Source organism: Lathyrus oleraceus, chromosome 1 (genome assembly GCF_024323335.1).
Source record: "Lathyrus oleraceus cultivar Zhongwan6 chromosome 1, CAAS_Psat_ZW6_1.0, whole genome shotgun sequence".
Classification (NCBI taxonomy): domain Eukaryota; kingdom Viridiplantae; phylum Streptophyta; class Magnoliopsida; order Fabales; family Fabaceae; genus Lathyrus; species Lathyrus oleraceus.
Genome location: NC_066579.1, coordinates 301055210 through 301076017, shown reverse-complemented (window position 1 = coordinate 301076017; position 20808 = coordinate 301055210).

Sequence of the window (20808 nt, the reverse complement as noted above, 5' to 3'; positions counted from 1 at the left end):
AAAACTCGACGTTTATCGACACCAACGGAGAGGAGGAAAGCTTCACTAGGGGAGGGACGACGTTACGAACATCGAAAGATGATGTTTACAGACATCAAAGAAGACCAGACACTTACGCATGACTGAGAATCACCGAAAGATGGTGTTTACCGACACCAAGGAAAACAAACACACGCGGGTGCTGACGGGATACTGACATCCACAAGATGATCGGGCAAGGCTGAACACTTGCAGGGGGGTCTCACTGGGGGAGAAACAGGCTTTCCTTTCACCAACGGATGAGGAAATAAACCTCTATGGGGATTATCAACACCAATTGTTGACTGGAGCAACTGTAGCAAATGCGTTGTACAGGTTGAACAAAAATCCGTCTCTGCAGGGAATACGGTCTAATGGGGTTTCGAACATATGAATGCATATGTTTGATTTTTCTATGGCGTAATGCTCCATTTATGAATGGAAATGCTACGCGATTTTTGAGGATGCAATGATTACTACATGCAAAATGCAAATGAACCCTGGCTAGGGAGCCGAAATGATCAGATACTCTGACTCTGTGGGGAGACTCCTCTTGGGGAAATACTCTGCGGGGAACTCTTCTTGGGGAAATGGTAAAGCGACTTCGCCGGGGGAAGACTCAACCAACCCTCAGATAGGATAAACTCTGCTTTGGAGAATATTTGTTACTCCGCTGGGGACGACCCACGCAATCCACAGGTAGAATAGATTCAAGCTGGGGATGCACATATCACTCTGATACAGAAACTCGTCCAATCCACTGGTAGGATGAACTCTGCTGGAGAAATAAATGCTACTCCACTAGGGACGACCCAACCAATCCATATGTAGGAGAATCACTGCTGGAGATGTATTTCATGAGACCCGCTCCACTCGGGGATAACAATCGAAAGATTGACCAAAGAGTGCATGAGATATATTATCTATAGCCGTCAAAACGTAGATAATACACTCGCATGGAAGATTATCCATAACCGGGTTGCAGGTTGTTAAATGGATAAATCGACCGAAAAGAAAGGCATCGGTACCAGGACTAGGTATGCAAAATATGACCAATCAAAAGAGGATAAAGTTGCTAACTCGGAGCAAGTATCCAAAAAGAAAGTGAAGACCCAATGGGGACAATACTGCTTGATCAAGGCAAGTATCCAGAGGGGAAAAGAACATCAACACCGCAAAGAGGGGATTACATCTACCGGTTTGTAGGCAGAAAACCAATGGAGAAGTAACCAGTCATCATCGGGATGAGCACAAAGGGTTAACTCCAACAAGGGGAGGAATGTGGGATTTTACAACTACCAGCTAGTGGGTAGAAAACCACGAAGATAGGACTTACAACTACCGGTTCATAGGTAGAGGCCACAAATTCCGCTGAGGATGAAATGAATGAGTGCCGGATAGTGAGCGACTACTCATTTATGCCCCAGGGCAGCACAAGAGATAGTCAACAAGAAGCCAATTTAGGATCGATCCAAAAAGGCAGACTGAATCAAGACCCATCCTAATGAGGAAAGAACTCAATAGGGAAAACCCATCCCATTAGGGAGGGAACGGAAGCAACCGTCATCCACGAGGATGTATCTCAGTGGGGATATGGCAGGAAAAGATTGACACTTTCTGCTTAAGGGGTTGGCTCTACATGGAGAGATCAGACACACCCGACTCTGCTAGGAAAATCTACTGGGGAGATTTGTATTACCAAATAGCAGGAGGCAATCATCAACAGATACACGGCAACAGCTGCAACATGAGTACCTGAATGCTATGATTATGCATGTATGCTTTATACCTAAAATGCATGATGAATGTTGACAAACAGACATGCTTAACACGCAGGTCCGGGAATCAACCATCCGGAGAGAAAACCAAAGTCACCAGAGAGCCAAGAAAATCCACTGGAGGCTGGGACAATAGGAAACAATCAACATCCTGCAGGGGAGAAAGGCCACCCGAGGCTTCCGGAGGGATCGTCGGTCACAACCGGAGAGAAGAGTTCAACATACAAGCGGATGCGCCACAACAACTTGTGCTAGAGATACCAAGAAGCAACCAGATCTCTGATGAAGATAGATAGGCATTGAGAAAGCTTTTCATGCCAATAACTCCGTTGGGGAATCTATCTGAGGGACATGATGGAGTACTGGGATGTCAATTTGCAAAATACTGAATCTTCCAAGAAAAGCACCCATGCTGGGGAGAGATGAAGACTGCTCTGCTGGAGAGGCGAAAGTTGAAGTCTTCGGTAAACACTCTGCTAGGGGAGCTGCCCCACAATAATGTCCGAAACAGCAAACTTGCTGGGGATGCCCCACGATAGGGCTCAAACAGCACTCTACTGGGGATGCCCCACAATAGAGCTAACAGGGATTTGGAGGAAGAATCTGTACTGCCGGGAACATGAAGATGAACAACTTCAAACAACACTGTATCGGGCAACTTCACTGAGGAGAGACCATACGAGGTTCTGCAGGACAAAGATACAGTCATGCTCGAGATACGAACAATTGTCTTACCTGTTGGTAATCATACCGCCCTTGGGAGAGCACTGTGGATCTCCTAAGTATTCTTCCATCATTGTGAAGGTTTACTTTGTTTAAGAACAGTTTGAAAAATTTGTTTATTTTGAAAACAATGATACCTTATCAATGAAAACATGCAAAACATTTGTTGAGTTGAAACAAATAAGAGTGCAAACAATTTGGATAAAAGCTCAAATTAATGTGATGGAATGGTAGTCTGCAAAGGGCGAGACTCCATAGATCTGTACAAGTTTGAAATCGGTGATATATACTGGAGAGGGCTACATTGAACATAATGACCTTTCCTCTACCATTCCGAATTTTCGATGTATTCGGAGCTTCAGTCGACGACGAATCGAGAATCCCTGACGGATGACAGATTATAGAGCACGGTCTTGTCAAGATGCAGTTACTTGCCAAATCCCTAATTTTTGCCTAGATTGCCCCAGTGTGAGGTGATCAATCTAGCGGGATGCAAATTCTTTTTTCAATGTCTCTAACTTTTGCCTGGATCGCCCTTTCGGGTTTTCAATCCACCGAGACGCTCCTTTTTTGCCTAAGTCGCCCTTTGGGGTGTTCGAATTAGCGAGCTATTCTGCTTTTTTGTTTAGGCGAAGTATTTCTTGACTGCATCAGAATTGACAGGACGAGTGAACTTCTTCATCCATTGTAGTAAGTGTCAGAACACTGCCTGAAGAGGCTCTCTTGACAACATATGGACATTCATAGCTTGGGGGTTTACTTGCCCCTGGAATCGGGCACGAAAGACAGGACTTTCTTGAGCACAAGGTCCCTCTGAACACCTGAGGCTTGACCTTCTTATCGCGTGCTCTTTTCACTCTCTGCTGATATAACTGGCCATGACACATGGCAGTTGGTCTCTTCCTTTTTTGATTGAATTCAGCATCAGTCAACCTGGGACTTTGAGGGTGCTATGTCTCTTTTGTTTTTTTTTTCTTTCTTTTTCTTTCTTTTGATTTCTTTTGATTTTGCACCCTCTCTTTCTTTGTTTTGTTTTTTTTTTTGATTGATGCCCCAGTTGGCTGTTCTGCTGATTCTCGAGATGCAGCTGAGTGTGATCTTCTTTTCTTGCTCAAGAAGTCGGGAAATACCGTCAGGAATCCCTTCAACATCATCTTCGTCCGTTTCAAATACAGGGAATTCAAAATTGGGAGATGACGTCCGATCATTATGTTCAATGGGTTTGAGAAACAACCTGCATAAAGATTTTGAGTATAAAAAGCACTTTGAAAATCAAACAAGACAATCGTTATGCAGATGAAAAGATTGCTTTTATTCTTGTTTTTAAGGTTTTTTGTGATCACCAATTTCATGTAAAAAGCGAAAAGGGAAAACAAGTGGAAAAACAAATGTTTAACATGAATTTATTTGAATGAAAATATCATTGCACAAAATGTTGCCAACAATGTCATCACTTCTCCTTTTGGCATGGGAGAAGGGTTTTTAAACAAAGTGATTATTACACTGACTTATGAACAACTGTAGGAAAGCCCACAGTGACCCAATTGTGATAGATCCCACCGAGGATGACAACTGTCAGAATCTCTTGCATCAGTGTCATGAACCGGGCCATGTTTGCCCTCATCTCGGCCAATTCAGCTTGTACTTGATCCATGCTCCTCTGATGATTGAGTCTGGTTGAGTAACGATGCGGACGACGGTCAGCAATCCTGTCTCGGTCAGGAACCAAGTGAGAAGTCTCTCCAAACATGTCTGCAATGACAGGATGATATGTGCATGATATGTGTATGATGCGGATGCGGACGCTATTTTATCATGAATGATCCTGATAAAGGATATGCGTATGCGAGTTAACTTTTTCTTTTTCATGCATTACTATTTTTTGGAAAATAAACATGCTATGATGCAAATGATGGAGCCAAGACTGGCAGGAACTGGCATCTGAGGAACCATCTGAAACCCCAAAGTCATCTGAGGAGCTGGCATCTGAACCCAAGTCTGGAGAACTGAGTCACCATTTGAGCGAGTACCCTCAAATTCAGCCCAGGGATCCGAAATAAACGGAACCCTCTGATAAATACCAGGGTCAAACCTCCGGCGTCCAGAAATAAATGTCCAGAATTCATAGTCACCAACAGTACCGGGAGTCACCAACTGTACCTGTTAAAAAGATCATCCCCGCCCCACTCACGGGTGTCATCTAGGCCAGGGTAAGGTCGAGAGAAACGCAGCATAAATAACCTTTCGCAGAATATCATCATATACACACCCGAAGTATGCAACGATAATATCCCACCAGGGTCTGAACTGCTCGTGATATCAATGTTCCGCTAAGTGGCGCAATACCACCTGCTTCCCATGAATCACTCTATTCCTAGGTTTCCTAGATTTCACTCATAGCCTGGGTATTGGGCCTTTTACCTCGAGTAACTCCCACCCCAAACAGAGAAACACAGACAACCAGCCAGGTGAACAGATGAATATGAATGCAAACATTAATGCAAACAATAAATGCAAACAGCAAATGCAAATATATACGAATGAATGCACTAAATACAACAACAAACAGCAACCAAAACCCTAACCTAGAGAGCGCTAGGAGAGACTCGCTTAGGGAAGATGGACCAGCACAGGTCAACTTCTCTATATCCCCAGCAGAGTCGCCAGCTGTCGCATCACGCGAAAAACCGGCGGGAAAACAAGAACAACAGAGCCGCCACCGTGCGTTATTTATCCCAAAAGAGGGAAAGGAAACGCTCAGAGTAAACCTAGGAAAGAACATGGTCTCGCGACCAAAGAGTATGGGTTCGGGAGTCGGTTATGCGAAGGGAAGGTATTAGCACCCCTACGCATCCGTAGTACTCTACGGGATCCACGCACAAAAGGAAGGAATATTGGTTGCTAAAATGCTGCTCACACTCACACACACTGGCTAAAAGAGACACAAGAGACTGACTGAAACTGACTCGGCAGGATATCGCATCCTGGGCCTACTTAGTCTATCAGGCATAGACATCAGTGTCGAAGTAGTTCGGACTGGGAAAACAACACATGCTCGCTAGGATATCGCATCCTATGCATACGTATCTTCTCGGACGAGAGAAGAATCAGAGCATTCGTAGCTCGGCTGACACGCACACAAACAAACACAGGCAAAGGCAAACGTGGAGCCTGAATGCCAATCACTGGACTTATATCAGCATCCGAACCAAAACACACACAAAGAGGCAAACGTGGAGCCTGAATGCCAATAGCTGGGCTTACATCAGCATCCGAACCAAAACGCACGCAAGGAGGCAAACGTGGAGCCTGAATACCAATAGTTGGGCTTACATCAGCATCCGAACCAAACACACGCACACTGGAACCTAACTGCCACTCGATGGACTTACATCAGCTTCCAAGCACACAACAACACAACAAGTTAATAGGGAGTCGGGGACTCAGCCTATAACTGTCAAGCACACACTCAAATAGACAGACAACAAGTTGCTAAGGAGTCAGGCACTCGAGCCTAGCAACTGTCAGACAACACACACAAAAAAAAGAGAAAGGGCGCCCGGAGAGATCAGCTCAATCTCCTGCCTACATACTTCATCTGGTATGAAGATCAGGGCGATGTAGTTCCCCTACGGAGGGATAAAGGACTAGCCTAACCAGATAACAGAGGGAGACACAACTAGGGAGACTACGACTCGAGCCTAGATGTTATCATGCAAATCATCCCTAAGTTAAGGTTTCTAGCTAACTGGCACAGGGAGCCAGCCTATCCTAGACATGACTTGCACAGGAAGCAAGCCACACACACACTTAACTTGCACAGGAAACAAGCCAAGCAAAACCTAACTTGCACAGGAAGCAAGTCAAACAATCCTAACTTGCACAGGAAGCAAGTCAAACAATCCTAACTTGCACCGGAAGCAAGTCTAACAATCCTAACTTGCACAGGAAGCAAGTCAAACAATCCTAACTTGCACAGGAAGCAAGTCAAACAATCCTACAAGCACAGATAGCACACACTATACACAAGCAAGTGGCTCAAACAAGGGTTAGGTTTTAGTCGAGGGGTCTTATCAACCTCAACAAACAAACCTCTGGAACTGGGTGAATGTTGCTCTTAACCTTGCCATTGCGGGGCTAAGGTGAAGCAGATGACAGGTGAGTGAAGATAAGACTTCACGGCTCTTATCCCTGGCCTGGGAGAGCTTAAGACAAGAATGTGTGGGTTCAGAGGGTGGGAACCCTTCTACACATTTGAAACTGACTCAACTGTACGATTGTACAAGATCTTGGGTTTGTATCTGCAATGCATCAACACAGTGGTGTGAGCAAAGCAGATGACACACAGAATAGCAGGGGATAGGTTGCTTATCCCTTGGTTCTGCCAATTGCCTCTTCACTTAGGAGGTCTTTGACTATGTACAAGGACAAATGTAAACAGTCACAAACATTGCCTCTTAAGGAGGACTTCAGACAGTTGCCTGGCCAAGTAACAGGCCAGGTCTTCCAGACTACATGAAGTAAGGAAATCATACCTCAATGCAAATTGCTATAAAGCAAAGCAAAGCAAAGTTCACAAGGAACTAAAAGCAACTAAAGTACCTGAAATCAGTCAGACAACATTAGTACACAAGTCAAAGTTAAATCAGAATGAAACAAAGGTTAACAGTCAACACAAGCAGATGAATGTGCAATGCACAGGGCTCAAGGCATGTGAGCCAAGCAACCTACAAAACAAGCATGTTAGTCATGATAAACAATTAAGCTCAATCACTCTGTAATGATCTCTTTGAAGCATTTGTGGCTTAACCTGAAACAATGAACTCAAACATGAGCAATAGGACCACTAGGACAAGCCTAGGGTCAAAAGAAAATGAGAAAGTCAAAACAGCAAGGGACAAGTGTCCAAAATCATGTTCAAACAATCAAGAAGCAAACCCAAGTGGTTTCACATTCATATCAATCATCATCATCATTTCATGAACAAATTAGGTCAAGACATGGCAAACAGAAGCTCATAGAAGTCAACAGCAAGACTTAACTCAAACCCAATCTCAAACATTTCCAAAAATCACCAAATAAATCATGACCAACCCTAACACATAGCATGGTAAGCATGTCAAATTTCATCTCATTTGGACAAGTGGAAGGCAGTCAATGAAAATCAGAAAGTCAAAGCAATTTGAACATGCTCAAAGAAGTCAACCAAACATGCATCAACTTAAAAAATTCATAAATCAGAGATGGCATATGATAAATGAATGGGACTAAAACCATGGCAAAGATGAGGATGTCTAGTTATCTCATGTAAAATTTCATGTCCATCTAATAAAGTATGCGAATTTCACAAATGAAATGGGAACATGTGTCACAAAAAGTCAACATTTGACTAGTCAGGGGAGAAAATCCCAAACAATTAGGAAATGCCACAAATAATTCCAAGAAAATTCACATGTAAACTAGACATCCAAGAGTACATTCATGCAAAAATTCAAACCAATTTGAGTTCAAGAAGCATGGTAATGAAAATCATGAAGTTGGACATCAATGGTGTGACACAAATTGTCACACCCTAATTCAAAAAATCATATCTCACAAACCAGCAATGATAAATTCACAAACTCTACACCAAAATCACCATGAGTGTGTCTAGTTTAATCACAAAAAATTTGGGAGCCATTGGATAAAGTATCATCATTTCACAAATGTTTTGGCAAAACGTACAATATTTGGTCACATGTCACAAACCCTAGCACCATTTAAAAACCAAACATCCAAAAATTCTGGAAAAAATGTGATAAAAAAGTAGAGATCATGATGAACACAACACAAAAAATCCCATGAATTTTGGATCAAAATTGAACAAGTTATGATTTTTGCAAATTGGATGAATCAAAGTGAAATAATTAGAAAAGAAATAACTTAATTTAATGTGACATGGGGTCCGAGTGGCAGTTTTGTAAATAAACCTCCCACTTAATGGGACGCGGTCGTTTTGGCCAGGAAATTGAAATAATTCTATTGGTTGTTGCCTAAAAACCATGCCATGCACGTGGAAAAAACAAGAATTCTGGGGAATGGATTTTGGAGTTAGGGTTTCTACACAGTACAGCACCTTCATCCCTCTTTCAATCGTGATTTTCAAAAATGCCCAGAAATCTCAATCGAACACACACAAATGATCATCAAGCAACACACATCAACATTCCAAACTCCATTTTCATCAAATCAAGTTAAACAAGAAGAAATAAGCAAAAACAAGTTTGGATGTAAAACTTCCACTCAACATAACTTGACCATTACTCAACCATTTTTAAAACCAAAACCAACAATGGACTCAGCATCAAGAGACCTACCTAAAGCATGCATCTATTTCGCAAAATAGGGAGATCGAATTTTTACCAAATTTGATGGACAGTTGTGGTACAGTCGTTGTTTGATGTTGTTGGCCTAAAACAGATGCTCCATAAGCCTTCCAATGATGGATGATGATTGATGTTTGGCTTGAAATGGCTTGGTGAGGTTGCAAACAAGTTCTGCCATGGCTGATTGCTTGGAGAAGACAGTAGTGAAAAGGTAGTTACAGCTGCATTTCCTTGCCTGCAATAGCTCCCAATAGGATCATGAATGATGGCACAAACAAGTATGGCTCGGGCTCTTTGGTGTTTTCTCAAGAAAAATGCAAAATGCAAAAGATGGCTTTTAGGGAATATCAGTTTTTTTCTGCTCAGACCAAGTGATTTGTGTGGCTGCTACTGGTTTCAAAATGATGCTTGGATGGTGTTTGATGTAAGGCAAAGTTTGGTTCATTGAGGGTTCTGGACAGGCTTTGGAAAAATGCCAAGAATGAAGTTTTTGAGAGAATGTGAACCAAGGTTTTCTTGCTGGTTTGTGGCTGCAACTTGTGTACTCAAAAAATGACAGAAAATATGTTATACTTCTGCTGTTTTAGAGTACCAAGCATGGCCCATGGATATGTGGGATAGAGTGGTTGAAACATGTACTTTCTTCCAAGTTTCAAGCAAGTTGGCATGGCCTTTTTTTTCTGTTGGTTTTAGGCTGCAACTGAGGTTTCAATTAACAGAAAATGACCTTTCAATTTTCTGTTTTCATAGTACAAGGCATGGTTCATGAAAGGGTGGGATAGATTTGGTGAGAAAATGTACTTTTCTTCCCATTTTCAAGCAACTAGGCATGGCTACATGTACTGCATAATTTTGACTTTGTAACATGACCAAAACCACATTTCTGAACATAATTGGTTAGTAGAATTGATTAGGAATGGTTAATTTGAAAAGTCAAAATTCCACTTACTTGAATTTAATTCATGCAAGTCCAAAAATGCCATTTTGATTGGTGAAGTTTTGGCACATGAAAGTTACATTTTTGGAAAGAGGGGATCAAATGTGACTTGTAGGAAAAAACCCCACCCAAATTGGCCAAATGGTTTGAGAGATATGGCCTTTTGAAGTTCAAGATTTTGTGAAAATGATTCGATCATAACTTGCCAACCATACATGGGAATTGAGAGTTCTTGGACTTTTTGGAAATGGGAGAACAAGATCTTCAACTTTCATGTTGGGCAAAAATTCATTTGGAGCTTGTATCATGATGTAAGTTTGAGGATCAAGACTTTCTATTTTTGGTAAGTTTCAGTTACAGGTCCAGTTTCCATTTTTGGAAATTTCTGATCTGGCTTCAAATTATTCCATGATGGTGTTTGACATGATATATGAGGACTATATGGACATGAATGAGACCTCTCAAACCAATTTCCATCATCAAATCACTGATTAAATGGACAGTTGACCAACAGTTGACTTTTAGGGTTTCTGACTGACTGTGCATTGACTGATGACTTCTGAACATCCAACCCATGACCAAAACACATCAAATGGGTCCCCAAGTCATGTGAACATGTTGGACCAACCCTAGGGCCTTGGCTCCTTGAGAAACACACTTGCTTGCTTGGTTGACTGATCTCCTGATCAGTTTGACCTAATTTCTTGATTGGCTTGCACTTGAGGCAAAAGGAACAATGCAATGCTGTGCAGTGGACCATGATATGCTATGACCTAGTATGAGAATGTATGTACAATGATGGGTGCAAATTTGAGGTGCTACAGCTGCCCATAACAAAATGCTGGAAACGCAAATATCTCAAGTAGCTCAACAACAAGCACCTACTGCTGCACCAACTGGTACATTCCCTGGACAGCCCCAACCCAATCCGAGAAGCCAAGCTCATGCAATTATATTAAGAAGTGGAACGGAAGTGGAAGGACCGTCTGACCCAAGGATAGAAAACCAAAACCCTAAGAAATCTACTGAGGAAAGTGAACCTAAGGAAAAGGAAGAGAGTAATAAGGAAACCCTAGAAAAGAAGGAACCTTATGTACCTCCACCACCTTACAAACCACCTATACCCTACCCTCAAAGGCTTGTTAAAACCAAAGATGTAGGCCAATTTAGAAAATTTGTTGATCTCCTTAAACAATTAAACGTTACAATTCCGTTTACCGAAGCTATTACGCAGATGCCCTCATATGCTAAATTCTTAAAAGAAATTCTTTCTAATAAGAGGAAACTTGAGGATAGCGAAACCGTTACACTCCCTGCCGAATGTAGCGCTATAATCCAAAACATGCCCCCTAAACTCAAGGATCCGGGTAGTTTCTCTATACCCTGTCACATAGGAAAATTTGTCATCGACAAAGCCTTATGCGATTTAGGAGCCGGAATTAGCGTTATGCCTTTATCCATATGTAAGAAACTGGAAATGGGAGAATTAAGACCGACCAAAATGTCTGTGCAATTAGCAGATCGTTCCATCAAATATCCTGTAGGAATCCTTGAAAACGTTCCCGTACGCATAGGTCAGTTTTACATTCCCACTGACTTCACAATTATGGACATTAGAGAAGATGATACGACACCTATTATACTAGGAAGACCATTCTTAGCAACTGCCGGTGCAATCATAGACGTAAAACGAGGACGACTCACCTTCGAAGTAGGTGAAGAGAAAATTGAATTCATTCTTTCCCAATTCTTGAAAGCACCTGCAATAGAAGATACATGTTATTTCATGGATATCATCGATGAATGCATAAAAGAAGCAAAGTCAGGAGAAGACAAATCATCAGACTATCTTTTAGAAGACAAATCTAAACAATGCTTAGCAATAACACCGGATCCTACGCAGTGTCTTAACAAACCAACCCCTGATTTGAAAACACTTCCCAAAAATCTGAGATATGAATTCCTAGACTTAGAACTTGAACGACCTGTGATAGTTAATGCAGATCTAGGAAGACTCGAAACAGAAAAACTCCTACATATCTTAAGAAAATACCCAACCGCACTAGGATACCGCATAACCGATCTTAAAGGAATAAGCCCTTCTATTTGTATGCACCGCATCATGTTAGAAGAAGACTGTAAAACCTCTAGGGAACACCAGAGAAGACTAAATCTGATCCTGAGTGAGGTAGTAAAGAAAGAAATAACCAAGTTATTGGAAGCAGGTATTATATATCCTATATCTGATAGCAAATGGGTTAGTCCTGTACACGTTGTACCAAAGAAAGGAGGCATAACCGTTATTGAAAACGAAAAAGGAGAAACTATAACTAAACGAATCGAATCGGGATGGAGAATGTGCATTGATTATAGGAAACTAAACAAAGCAACCCGAAAAGATCATTTCCCTTTACCATTCATTGACCAAATGTTAGAACGATTAGCTAAACATTCACATTTCTGTTATTTAGACGGTTATTCAGGCTTCTTTCAAATACCAATTCACCCTGATGACCAAGAAAAGACAACATTCACATGCCCTTTTGGTACCTTCGCTTATAGACGAATGCCGTTTGGTCTGTGTAATGCCCCTGCAACTTTTCAAAGATGCATGATGGCGATTTTCGCCGACTTTCTCGAAAACATCATGGAAGTATTCATGGATGACTTTTCTGTATACGGATAAAATTTCGAAGAATGCCTTGAAAACCTGGAAAGAATTCTTGAGCGATGTGTGAAAGTAAACTTAGTACTTAATTGGGAAAAGTGCCACTTTATGGTACAAGAAGGAATTGTTTTAGGACACATCATCTCGAACAGAGGAATTGAAGTAGACAAAGCCAGGATAGAGGTAATCGAGAATCTTCAACCCCCAAGAACCGTGAGAGAAGTACGAAGCTTTTTAGGACACGCCGGTTTTTACCGACGATTCATCAAAGACTTCTCTAAGATAACTAAACCCTTAACCGGATTGTTGATGAAAGATGCTGAATTCATATTCGACGATAACTGTTTAAAAGCATTTCAAACTCTTAAACAAGCGTTGATCTCCGCACCCATTATGCAGACACCAGACTGGAATGAACCATTCGAAATAATGTGCGATGCCAGTGACTATGCTGTAGGTGCTGTTCTAGGACAAAGAAAGGATAAAAAGCTTCACGTTATATATTACGCTAGCAGAACCCTGGATGAAGCACAGATGAATTATGCCACAACCGAGAAAGAATTCCTAGCAGTGGTATTTGCGCTAGATAAATTTCGTTCTTACTTAGTAGGAGCCAAAATAATAGTTTACACCGATCACGCTGCTATCAGGTACCTTTTAACAAAAAAGGATGCTAAACCTAGACTCCTAAGATGGATCTTGTTACTACAAGAATTCGACTTTGAAATCAAGGACAAGAAAGGAACTGACAACGTAGTAGCAGACCACCTCTCTAGACTTGAGAACCTTGAACCGGAAAGAACATCAATTAATGATGATTTCTCGTATGACAAACTTGTAGCTACTTTGGAAGAGAACAACTCCGACATGCAAGTAGAAACCACCTTAGCTATATCTGTCACACCATGGTACGCTGATCTAGTCAATTATTTAGCTGCCGGAATAGTTCCACCTACTTTATCTTACCAGCAGAAGAAACGATTCTTCCACGACATAAAACACTATTACTGGGATGATCCCTTACTTTTCAAAAGAGGCCCCGATGGTATTTTCCGTCGATGTATACCCGAAGAAGAGGTAGAAAATATAATCCAACACTGTCACTCCGCTCCTTATGGTGGACACACAAGTACATCCAAGACCTGCTCTAAAATCCTACAAGCTGGCTTTTATTGGCCAACTATTTGGAAGGACGTGCATACGGCTATTAAGGAGTGTGACAGATGTCAACGCACGGGAAACATATCTAGACGTGACGAGATGCCACAAAAAGGTATTTTGGAAGTAGAGATTTTTGACGTGTGGGGGATAGACTTCATGGGACCTTTCCCATCCTCTTTCGGTAACAAATACATACTTGTGGCAGTTGACTACGTATCAAAGTGGATCGAAGCTATAGCTTCTCCAACAAATGACACCCGAGTAGTAACTAGACTCTTTAAAAATATAATATTTCCGAGATTTGGCATCCCAAGAATAGTAGTCAGTGATGGTGGATCACACTTTATATCCAAGGTACTCGAAAAACTACTACTTAAATATGGAGTGAGACATAGGATAGCAACACCTTACCACCCTCAAACCAGTGGACAAGTGGAAGTATCTAACAGAGAAATCAAGCAAATACTAGAAAAAACGGTCGCCACTTCAAGGAAAGATTGGTCATTGAAATTACCAGAAGCTTTGTGGGCATACCGAACTGCTTATAAAACTCCCATAGGGACGACCCCATTTAAGCTCATTTATGGAAAATCCTGTCACCTCCCGGTAGAATTAGAACATAAAGCCTATTGGGCTATTAGAAATTTAAATTTGAATTATAAAGCCGCCGGTGAAAAGAGAATCCTTGACATAAACGAATTAGAGGAACTCAGAAGAGACGCCTATGAAAATGCCAAAATCTATAAAGAAAGAACAAAACAATGGCATGTCAAGCGTATATCAAGGAAAATCTTCAAGCAAGGCGACGCAGTACTTTTATTTAACTCTAGACTAAAATTATTCCCGGGAAAACTACGATCCAGATGGTCAGGACCTTTTCATATCACTAAAATCTTTCCCAGTGGAGCGGTAGAAATAAAAGGACAATCTACAGAACCGTTCACCGTAAACGGGCAACGTCTGAAACATTATCACTATGCGGAAACCAACGAGGATTCGCAAATTCTACACTTAGACGAAACGCCCCCAGTACCCATCAATTATATTTAACAGTTTCTTTGTCGAGCTTGCGACATTTAAACAAAGCGCTTAGTGGGAGACAACCCACAAATTAGTTTGCTATTTTCTTATTCTATTATTATCATTTCCCTATTTTTCTCTTAATTATTCTTTTAATTTCTATTTAGTATTCATTATTGATTTATTAAAAAAAAGAAAAAAATATATATATATAATAATAATAATTCTTTTCTTCTTTCGGCATTTGGCCAAATCCTGACTTAAACTCATGTTTCTTTTCTCTAGCTAACACTAACCAGATGGGACATTCTGATCGTATGGGTATCAAGTTCAGAGGAATGGCTCAGAAACAAAAGTTTGAAGAACTAGCCGCTAGAGAGATGCTACCTAGTTTATATGCTGATGATTGGGCTATGACTGCCCTTGGACTGAGACAGAGTGTCCTGTTTTTGCTGAATCAGATAGGATGGGAGACCTCCCCTATCCTGAGACATTTCACCACCTACCGAAGACTCACACTAGAATTCCTTAGTTCATTAATCTATCTACCTAGCCGTGGAAAAGGAATTAGCAGAGGTTTTATCCAATTCAGAATGTTCAATATGGAGTACCAATTTAATATTAGAGACTTCACCAACCTTTTGGGTTTTCCTACCTCCTTTGATACATTCACTGTAAGCCAGGAAGAACTTTTTGAATATAGAGAGCTTGAACACTTTTGGGGTAAGCTGACTGGAAATGATGAGCCCGAAGAACATGAGTTTCTCTCTGGAAACATACATAACCCGACTTTTCGCTATTTCCATAAGATCCTGACCCACACTTTATTTGGGAAGAAGCCAAATAGTACTTCAGTTTCACGTGATGAACTCTTCATCATATTTTGTGCTTCCCAGAACCGTCCAGTAAACGGTGCTACTTTTATGTTAGCTAATTTGGACCACCTTATCCAGGATGAGCGAGCACCCATTAGAATAGGCGGTTTGATCACTATGATAGGTAATGCTATTGGATTACGTCAGCCTATGCTTGACCTTAGCCCTTTTTGTGGCATTACTACTATGAGTATACCCTTCCTCTTCAACAGTATGTTTATAGCAAACCTAGGGTCTGATGAGTTTGAGCTTATTATTGATAACCAGGTTCTCTGCCTATTCACCATGCCCGATCCTAGAACTAGTGTTCATAACCAAAGGAACTGGCTTTACAACCTGAATGAAACCCCAACTCCTGCTAGATCCACTGAATCCATCCAGGACTATGAGATTTGTGATGACTATGAGCACTATGTTGACCATATCTCTCATGCTGAATCTGACCCTCAGACACCTTCCGGCTACTATGATATTGATCCTCCTCCTCAGCCTGTCCTGACCGAAGAATCAGCCATGCCTGATCTCCGACATCATATGCCAGGAACAGATATTAAAACCGTCATTGAAGCCTTGATGTCAGAGCATCACGCCCTCAGGGAAGATTTCCACAACTTGAGGCATGCAATCCTAGAATACATGAGCAGCACGGCAAGTCAGTTACGTATGTTACGGCATCATGTTAACTCTTTTGCTCCTCCGGCCAGAGATCCGAAGATAGATGGAATTTAGTTATTTCTTTCTAAGTTATTTAGTTTTAGGCTAGATTTTTCATTAATGTTATTTGAATTCATGTTCGCATTTATTTTCCTTTCATTTCATTGTTTTCCCTTCCTGTATTACATTATGTTAATTTTATTAAAGCTTTTATTTATTTAATTTATGCAATGGCTATGTTCTCTACTGTTCTACTGTTACTCAATTAGCTAAATTAAATAGAACAATCTAAAAACCAAATAAAACAAAATAATCAAAATAAATTCATCTCCAGATTAATTATGTGAAGCGCTGCTGAATGCCCTGCCAAAAAGAAATGTGTGACGAGCGTCACACACTCCATGACGAACGGCACGCATAACTCCTGTTACGAACGTCACACCCTTGTGACGAGCGTAACGCCCCTCAGACATGTGAACGTTAGGGAGCCGTTGGAGACGAACGTTACACCCCTTACCTTTTTACATTCCCCATTCACTTTTCATTTAACCACACTTAATTACTCTTCAACCACTTTTTCTTTCTATCTTCCAACCCTTCTCCTACAAATACCTACCAAAACTTCCTTCATTCACCACAAAACAATTCTCTCATATCATATACAATTCTTTTCCACTCCAAATCACTCCTTCAAAATTCATCACAATGGCGGGAAATCAAAATTTCGGAAATATCATCTTCCGATCCGGAGATGACAACTATCAGCAAGAGCAATTCGAGCGCTTCCAGCAGCGAGGCGTCGTTTCCACCAGGTACCCCGATTCACCTTGCTTGCAACAATTAGGCTTACTCCAAGGTATCGAGTGGATGCTCCGTAAAGCCGATTTAACCTTCCTTTGCAATCATAACCAACCCACCTACCCTTCCCTAACCTTAGAATTCCTAAGTTCTTACGACTACACCACTCCCGCCGGTGAAGACGAATTTTTAACCGGTACCGCAACCTTCCGTATGTTCAACACCGAGTACTCCTTAACCCAACGCCAATTGAGTACCATGCTACATTTTCCCACAGAAGGTCTGCTTCATGCCAGAATCCCTCCAGCCTTAAACTGGAACACAGTTGGCGTTTTTGGCCTTTTTAAGAAAATTTCCGGTATCGAGACCTACAACTGGGAAGAACTCCTTCTCTCCCATATACATAACCCCACCATCCGTTATTTTCTCCGTATCCTGCAAAACACACTTTTTGGAAGACCAAACAACAGTAAGGTCAACTCAAAGGAGTTATTTTTCCTCCACTGCGTTTTCGAACCGGATACTCAGGTAAACGCCGCCTCTTTTCTCTTTCATCATATCCGCACCTTATGTGCTAGAGGCCGGCAACCCTTTATCATTGGTGGATTAATAACATCCATAGCACTTGGCCTGAACCTAGGGGATAAACTCCAAACTTTAGAATCCCTACCTCCCCTGTCTATGGATATCAGCTATTGCCGCTCCAGCCGCCTGATTAAAAACAGAGTAGGCGGAGGATATTATCTTATGGTGAACAACCAGGCCGTCCCAAGCGTTGTTCTACCAAATACTGGCCTCACTGATGTCACAAACCCCGACCGCCACCTCTATGATCTAAACGCTCCTGAAACCACCGAGCCTTTACAAACAAACCCACAAACAGATGAGTTTGAAGAAATGGAACAAGGTGATCATCCGCCTACACAACCGTCAGTCCCGCTCAACCCTTCCGGCAATACAACTGGCCCATCCTCCCAACGTCGTCGACGAAGAAGGCCTGCGACCAACGACGACATTATGGATGCTATCGATGGTATGCAGGCACAGAATGTCGAGATGCTGCAGATGATGCATCAAATGCAACAGCAACAGGATGCTCGGAATGCCATAACCGACCAGCGGTTTACTGAGTTGTTTAGCAGGTTCGACAACTTAGACATACGTCAAAGATCACCAGGTCCAAGAACCAGAGGCGGAAGGCAGCCTTAGTTGTTATTTTTCTTTGCATTTCCATTATGTATTTCCTTCCCTTAAAACATTGAGGACAATGTTTAGTTTAAGTAAGGGGGAAAACCTTGTTCTTTCAACCTTTCCTTTTCAAGTATGTTATTTTCCCTTTCTTTGTTATTTCCCTTTCTTATTATGAAAAAAAAAAAAAAAAAAAAAAATCTTTATAATATATATTTATTTTAAGTCAAGTCCCTAGTGTGAAAAAAAAAAAATTCTTATTATCTATTCCCCTCAATTTTCTTGAGCCATAACGAAAATTTAACACACCCAATAAGTATAAAGGTCGCTTACTTTATAAAACTTGAGTGAAATCAAGACAAATATTATTACCATAACAACGCTCTGAGAACCTCAATATGTTAGATCAGGATAAGTACCTATTATACCGATTCCTTGAACTTTTAGTTCTATGGCAACCCCAAGTAGTTTATACAGAAGTCAGCACCATCTTAATAGCAAACTACGTGGAGGGCCGATGAATATAAGTGAATGATCCCCAAAGTAACCTAAGATATATGAATATATCAGGAAATGCACTGATTAAATTAGGTGATCCTTACCAGATCATTTAATCTAAAGGTTGCAGATCATGCAAAAACACAATATGAAAGATCCATTATGAGTTGGTTCAGTAGGTATCTGGTACTGAACTTGGTAGGGCGGACTACGGTTCGATCCCCCGCAATTTGCAATGGACTGAATAATGAAGTTATCCGACTTATGTACCAGAACTTCTAGCTAAAAGCGGATCATAATCACTAACCGGTTACTCCACTACGTGCGCGAAAAGATAAAGGGCTTAATGTGATTTCGCTAGAATGAAAACGGGTAAAATAAGACTAAAGGAACCAGGATGGCTATCATAGGGTACTTGAACTGATTTGCATAAGTTAGGGTTATCTAAGTTGTAACGGTAGTTGTTGATGTCAAGATTAAACTCAAGTCCTCCTAAACAAAAACCCATTTGCAACCTAGTACGAATTGATGTGTGCTTTGAAATTTCATCTGGCTAAAACTTTTAACAAGTTCTATACTGAATTTTGCTTGAGGACAAGCAAAGATTTAAGTATGGGGGAGTTTGATAACACGAAATTATATCACATTTTAAGACTTAATTCAATTAGATTAGATTATCATTTACTTTAGTTTATCTCATTTTATCAGATATTATGCAGTATTTCCTTGCTATTTATGTCAGGTATCCATTTTGAAGCAAAAGTGAAAAAGGGAAGAAAAGGAGGTGTAGAAAGGAGTAAAAAGGAAACAAATACCAAATGCCAAAGCCCAGCCCAAAGCGCACAAGTCACCAACGCTGTGCCTGTGACGGACGTCACAGGGTGCGTGACGAGTGTCACGCAAAACAGCCTTGTGACGGACGTCACACATAGTGTGACGAGCGTCACACAATTCCACTACCTTTTTGGCGCAAGAAACGCCCTCAGAAAGACTTGAAGAAGAACGTTGAGAAGTTGGTCTCCTATATCCACGCCGTGCATGTAGCCACGTTGAAGAATGGGAGAAACGGAATGCAGTTACCAACACTATTATAAATAGCCATCTCACAAACCTAAAAGAAAAGGCCCGGTTTTTCCACGCTCACATTGCCGAAGCTCTGCCAAATTTTCTTTTCACGCCTTTTGCTTATTTTTCCTTTCCAGCACTTAACATTGTTTATTTTATTTATTTCTTTTGCAAGCTTTACATTCTTTTTCCCTTGCAAATTTACCTTTCCCGTTTTAGCTTTTAGATATTTTTCGCATAATAGTTTCTACACCGGAAACTATTGTGCAACTTTATACCGGATTTAACCTTACGTTATATTCCAGTTTTATTTCCTTGATTTAATTTACTGTTTAATTGAAGAATCCAAGAACAAATCCTACCGGCTTGTGGGGGAGTGTTCAAGACCATTGTATTACGCATTCAGGTTCTTTAATCATTATTTAATATTTTGTTTTATTATTTATCTATATTATCTGCCTGGAATGAGTCTGTTTATGCATGATATGTATTCTTGTTTATTTAGCATGTCTGGCTAATTCGCCTAGGTATCGGTATGTAAAGTAAGCAGAATAAGGGATCAAGACTGAGTCGGTCTATCTAAACTTAAAATCAAAATCAATCTTTTTACGGTCTCAACTTACAGGTTTAATAACAAGATTTTTTACAAAAGTAAAGGACATAAAGAAGTTAAAATCAATAGAGCGAGAGTTTGAGGTTTTAACTGGACAGTGTAAGTTAGGCATTAATTCTAGATCAGGGCGAGAGCAAGTTTTAGAGTTAATTAATTCTGACCTTTTCCAAAAAGTATTTTTAAAGATTGAATGTGAGGACGAGAGTTAAGCATTTGGATTTGATTATATAACCTAAGTCAACAGAGCGAGAGTTTGAGATAAGGGTGTTTAAAACGGTCAGTATTTTCTTAAAAGGAGTTTCTGCAACTTTATTGTTTTCAAAATATGGTTTTTGACTTAATTATAAGTGACAGCTACATTAATATAAAATCATGGTTTATTCAACAGAGCGAGAGTTTGAGATAAAACCTTTAACCAATAAAGTTAACCGAAACGATTCATTTTAA